Here is a 6,857-nt window from a genome sequence, read left to right as displayed (position 1 = left end):
TCGATAGCCGATGCCAAAGGTAAGTCGAAGCCAGGAAATCCAAACAGCAATGTAACAACAGCAAGGGACACGAAATGCCAATCGAGGGAGGAGATCAATAGGCCCAGAAGCCTGACTGAAAGACAGTCCCTGGAACACCAGCCTCTGTCCCCAGCTAACGCGATGTCCCCCCGAGGGTGGGGCTCACTGAACTTTTATCTGAATTTAGTGGCCAATCAGAACACTTTCAGAGAAGAAATTTCTAGTCAGATTACCTCATGCTTTAGCTGTCACTGAGCATGCGTGTGGGGAAAGTAGGTCAATCATGACTGCCAGGTCCGTAGGTCACCCAGGGGGCATGAGCTGGGTGAGCCTTGGAACTTTCCACTCACAGAATTCAACCGCGCATGTCAGGTACAGTTCTTCTGTGTTGGCAGCATATACTTAAGATTTTTCTGAGACATGCCCCCTTGCATGTCTCGGTGGGAATGGTGGAGTACATATAAACCGATAAGTTGGCAACTTTCCGTGTTACTATTTTGAAAACGCAACTGACACTAAGTACAATAATAATGAACACAAATAAGAATGATAATATCGGCGTCAGTAAATTCACTAACCATGAGGACGCATTCCACCCCAGCCAGCTGAAGAGTTTTCCTAACCAGCCCTGCCCAATGCCCGAATTTGCATTCACATCCTCTGCGATTTCCCTGATCTTAGAGATCTGGTTCTGCAGGGGGATGGTCACATTTGGTATACTGATGCAACACATTTCCCTTGATAAATTTAAATATTGGCATAACCCTCCCTGTTGGATTAAGAGAGTGTCTAGCGCCAACCGGTTTTGTATAGACATTTTTGATGTTGCCTGTAATTGCTCTTTCACTAGCTTGAAACCCACAGCAGTGTTATTGGCCAAGAGCTCAACTTGCTCAGAAAGTTTGGCCAGAGCAATTCGGGCCTTTGCTATGGCCAGACCCCATAGAAATAGCCCTTCGAAGGCCCAACCGAGGCCTTGTGCTATTTTCTCCCCTCGAGTAAGGGAACTCCACACTGGTGTACGTGATCTAGTTTGTCTGTGTCTTATGAGAGGACTCGGTGGGTAGGCCATGGATGCTTTCAAAGGTGGACAGAATAGGATTGACCCCAAGAAACATTGCACTTGACTGAGGGTGGCAGGTAAGGTTGTGTATACTCTCCCATCAGAGCAGGCCCAGGCTAGGCCAAATGGTGCCGGTGTTGCTAATTCATCGCACTGGCTGGGAATCGGAAAGGTGTGCCTGGACCGTTTTGGTGGCCCTGATTGTCGGATCGGCTGCTCCAGGCCATGGCAGGCAACATGGGACAGTACGGCTCGGAGAATTGGGTAGTAAAACCCAAACCATGATTGTCGTCCATGACTGCCCGTTTCCTTCAAGTCGACTGCTGATGATCTGTTCCACACAACGAGTGGTTTGACTTCCATGAGAGGGGTCAGCAAAAACTCTCATGGGGCCTTATTTCCTCGTGGGTCTAAATCAATGTGCCAGGGTGGTTCTATCATATGGGGGTCCCATTTTAATGACATATCTGGCCTAGTCCATTCCACCCCTTGAGGATGTATCCCCCACGGGATGGCAGAGCATGCATAAGTGGCCTCCCTTTCCCAACATTCCTCTCGAGGGGGCCAGGTACTGTTAGAGAGGGTAGTAAGGTTAAATATGTGGGGCCACCTATAATAAGTAGAGATGTAACCTCCTCCCCTCAGTGGAATGGAAATATTTATGGTGTTTTCCTCACTCTTTGCCACTTCAGCAAACCATTCCACAATATCAAAAGGAACCGGGTAAGGAGTGAGGACTTGGTCCTCAATGGACATGGGAACTTTTAGACAGGCCCCTTTTCTTCTTCCCCAGTCGCATTGGCCCATAGGGACTGCAACTGAAGTACAGTATTTTCTGGTTGGTCCGATTCCAGAGTCGGTTTAGTTAACCGTATCCCCACAGATAGTACAGTGATCATAAGCAAAGTTATTTCAAAGTCCTTCAGTCCCATGGTCATGATGTTCCGATTTATCCATTGGTCCTGGTTGTCGAACCACTTTGAATTGAATGCGAAGTGACACCCCTCAATTTCTTGAAATAGGAAATCTGAAACAAAACAAGACAAACAAGACAGAACCAGTTTCGGGGTAAAACTATTTACATATCATTCTCTATTTATTCTGTGTTTTCCAGCATTTAGTGGGAGAGAACAATATCATGCCCCCTTGCTGGAAACACAGAGGGTATAAAGTTAATTCAAGGTTCACGCTCATCCTTGAACTTGACATGTAGATGAGGGGGTAATTTTGTACAGACAAAAGCAGATAAGACTCTGAGTTGTTCTGCCAAAGATTTAAAAGCAAACATTAGGCAGATTACGCTGATGGCAAACAAAAACAGCATTAGACCAAACAATATGGCATGTGCCTGCCATTCAGTTGCGATCAATTGCTGCAGGTCTTGAACATTTTTTCTTGTAGCTTGTAGGTGTTTGGTCAAGAGGTTGAGTGCAGAAATGAGTCTGATTAGGTGTCCTGATAAAATAATCATGATATATAGAGGTGTCGTCATTGGTTTAGGGTATCCCCTTCTCTGGGGTTTGTAGAAATCTGAAATAGAAATGAAATAGATCTATGTACCCTGACTGGCCTTTAATACCATTAAATCCTTAACAGCTCACTTCGCCAGCCAATTGTGATGCACTAATATAGTTCTCTTGCTGTCTTCGAGCTGGGCGAGGTAGGTATTTGGATACTTTTCGAGAAAAAGTATTGTGCCTTTTAGTATTCGGGGATGACGATCCTTTGGATCTGGAAAGGAAATCCATACTAGCTCTATTTCCTTGAATTTTTTTATGCAGGGCCTTGTTTGGACTGCATCTCTTTCTATCCATAATTGTTTTCCAGAATTTAAGTTGATGAGGACTTGATGATTTATCTTCGTCCAATTTTTATAAGTGCCTGCGCCATTTACACGTAATGCCTCCTTGTATAGCCCTACAGCTCTTTCTACCACCCCATTAGATTGAGGGTGATAGGGTAAATGATGGTGCCAATTAATATTGTAGGATATAGCAAATCTCTCAATTGCTTTATATGTGAAAGGAGGTTCGCTGTCCGATTGGATCGTGTGTGGCGTTTTCCAAACTGTGGAAAGACTTGTTAGTGCCGTGATGACAGCAGTGGCGTGCGTCTTCCATAGTGGGATAACTGTCAATTGAAGCATCCCCAAATCAATGATTATAAGTCCTTTATTGGGACTTGCCACCCCAGGTAGAGAAAATCAACTTGCCAACATTGTCCCGGAGCAAAGGTGTCTTTGTCTAGTGCTCCCTTGGTGTTCCCAGTGCAGTGTAGCTTTTCTTTCGCACATGCGGGGCAAGCTTGGGTGATTCTTTGCCAATCTTGACGTGATCCAAATTCTGACTTCCCCTGGGATGTATTACGCCATCTCTGGTAACAAGCTTTCGGCCCCGGGTGGCCCCAGTGTTCATGAAGCCATCCGAGATATGGATCGATACAGGTGTCATTGCTTTTAGCTTGGGTGACAAGTACGTCAGCCTTCTCTAGTGGTTGTAGCAGAAGCTTGTCGATCATGACGTGTACAGGGTCAGTGTCGGTACAATGGGATCTGGTATGCTGAATTAATGGTAGAACGGAAAAATTAGATAAGAGTTTATATATTTGGTCCCACAATGAAAGGTGTTCCGCCGGAGAGGCTGTTCCTGTGATTATTCTATAGATGTATTGAGAATCGACAGCGATTATAGGCACTGGGAGAGTTCCATTGTGGTTTTGTAAGCAGTGGTCCACAACATCTCTGAACCCCAATAATTCATTCTTCTGGGCAGAGTCACAGCCGGAGTGGATTCAATATTCTGAGCAGGGATGGCAATAATATCCATACTTCCCACCTTCACGGGTGGAACCATCTGATGCCATCCATGCCGGCTGTGTAATGCCATACAACATGAGGTTCTGGGTTTTGACGGCATTCGGTGGTGGTGGTAAATCCTCGTGTTTCCAGCCATGCCACTTGTAGAGGTGGTTAAGTACCAGGGCACTCCAGGTGGATAACTCACCCTGGAAACAAGGATCCGGTCGGTCATGGAAAAGTCGGGGTAGCAGAGTCGCTCCATTAACTTTTAACTTTCCTCTCCCTATCGCTAATGGTTCCGCCAACTGGACAGCAAGAAGGGTTTTTCCGACTACTCCATACCTGTGCTGTGCCATCTGGAGGGTTCGATGGGCAACAAAAACAAGATCTTCGTCGGAGTTCCTTGCGGTTACAAAAAGATGCTCCCTAGTAAATCCAGTAGTGATCATCAGGGGTGTTTCAAAATCAATAGCATGTAATGTGGTGTTCTGAACCGAGGTTATTAGTTCACTAAGGGCTTTGGCATCCTTGGGGGACCAAGGTGCTCTCTGCCTGGTCTTATTTCAGATTTGCCTCTGTATTCGAACTAGCACTGGTAGATGTCGTGGGGTGATATAGTGTTGGTACCAGTTTAATTTTCCCAATAGTGATTGGAATTCAGTTTTCTTCATTGGATACCTATCTTGTAGACTGATGCTGATGTTATTATGAGCTACTCCGTGTTGCTTGGGTCCAGCGAAGGTGGTCCCCAAGAAACTAATTCTATCGGTCGGAGTTAATTGGGACTTGTTCTCATTGACGGTCCATCCATCATTCATCAGGTGGTGTACTAGCGCGGTCATGATGTTCTGAACCACTTCTTTTGTTCGCCCCATGATCGCTAAGTCATCTATGTAACTCCACAGTTTAACTTGATGGGCTTGAGGATTATTTTGATAAATTGTTCAAGACTGTCATTCATTGCACCGGTCGCTAGCGCAGGGTCATTGCAATACCCTTGCAGGCAGACATTCCAGCGATAGATTCTGCCTTTTATACACATATTAAAAACACCCTCATAATCGTTTATTGGGATCGAGAAAAACATGTCCTTTAAGTCTAAGGTCGTGCCGACCCATTCATGTGCTTGATACTGCGCCATTTCTTGTAGGGTCTGCAAAAGTGTGCATGGTGACGCTTGTGTTATGATAGTACATCGTTTATTGACCTCTCTATAGTCTACTACCAGGCGGACTTCTCCCGGCTTTCCCGGTTTGGGGATTCCCCACCCCAGAGATAATCGGGTGCTGGCAGGTACTGGTGCGATGGACTTCTTCTGCAGTAAGCCCTCGAGCAGTAGATCTAATTGGTCTTGTAGTTTCAGTTTCATGGGTATAGGAGTATATTTCCAAACGAAATTAACTCGGAGGGATGGTCGGTGCCATTGGTTCTCAGGTATAGTGTTTATCGGGAATGCCTCAAGCACTTGATATTTCAATTGTAATGTCCGAATGCCTGGTATTCCTAGAATGTTAATATGTCCCAGTACTGCTTCAAGTTGTTTCTCATGACCCTTGACAAAGAATTTTACCCGGTTGGTTGCCGATACCGAGTTTAATCCTTGGACCATCATAATCCTATTTGTTCGTTTATGTGGAATGGAAGGTTTAATGACATTAACCTGTGCTCCAGGGTCGAGTAAGAATTCAGCGACTGTAATGTCGAGTGGGTCATCCGGATTTCGAACTTCGATTGTGGAATACGGTCGCGGGTCGTTGTCAAAAATTTTCAGATTGTTGATGGCTACTGTTACGTTTGCTTTTTTATTTTCATCTCCCTCCTGTACTCTTCTAGACAAAACAATCTCAGTTTCTTTAGATTTTATTACACGTTCATTTCGTTCGAGTTCAGGCTGAAGTTCGGTTTGTTTCAAGTCGTTTGGTTTTGTTCTGTTGCGCTTACGTTCGACATGTCTCAAATCGTTCCATTGTGGTTCGTTTCGTTCACGTGCGTTTTGGTTCGATTTGGGTCGCGTTGGTTCCTTATTCATGAATTCGCTTCATTTTCGTTTGGGTTGAGTTCGTACGATCTTTTTTGGGTCACTTCTATCTCGTTCAGGTAGTACGGGTTCATTAGGTTCAAGCTCGGTCTGTTTCATTTCAGGTAGTCATTTGTTCGGTACCAGATCATCTTCAACACAAGATATTATGCCGCCGGTCACCCTTGTAGTGCCGACGGCCACTACTCGTTTTTTTGTTTTGGGCTGTATTCCTGAAAACCCAAGGTCTTGACGAGATTTCATTGCCCGTCGTCCCCTAGCAATCGAAGTTTCTCTTTTGATAGGCCGGATTTTGCAATCAGAAAGCCAAACATCGCTCGTTCTTGTTGCGATAGTTGTGGGGGTGAATACTTTGATGTAGAGGCTCGGCTTCCTGCTTGTGTTGGAGAATAACATGCCTGGTTGTGGTTGAGTCTTGTAGAGTTACGTGGTGGTTGTTTCTCATAAACTTTGATAGACGGTTTCAGAAGTTAGCCTCGCACCAGGTAAACTTTAGTGATTTCATATTCATCGTCGGAGACGAGGCACACACTATTTGGTGGTTTCGTTTTCATCACCCCTTGAAGTTAGTCTAATTGACCCAAGGTGTGAATAACGGGTCCGTTGACAGAGGCGCTTAACAGTAGACAGGCAGTAATGCTTTGGTTCCCACCATAGATTTCTGTGGCGGTTTTCACAGCCTTAGCTAGGCAGGGTACATCCCCAGGTGTGGTAGCATGTGGCTGAAAGCCACCTTGGTTTCTCCCCAAAAATCTCTGCCCTGTGACACTGTGATTTAAATCTCTGTGCTGTGACCATTCAATTAGGGTGGGCCCAGCACACAGGGGACCAAACCCTCAGCCTGTCTCTTTAGGGAACTGGAGCTGGCTGCATTCCTGAGGGAGGGGGAAACCTGCTCCCTCTGCTTACGTGACTTGCATCACTTACCTGGGTGAGGG

Source organism: Gavialis gangeticus, unplaced genomic scaffold (genome assembly GCF_001723915.1).
Source record: "Gavialis gangeticus isolate Ggan-Ray unplaced genomic scaffold, GavGan_comp1, whole genome shotgun sequence".
NCBI classification, from domain to species: Eukaryota; Metazoa; Chordata; order Crocodylia; family Gavialidae; genus Gavialis; species Gavialis gangeticus.
The sequence above is the reverse complement of the archived record's forward strand: the minus strand, read 5'-3'. Positions refer to the sequence as shown.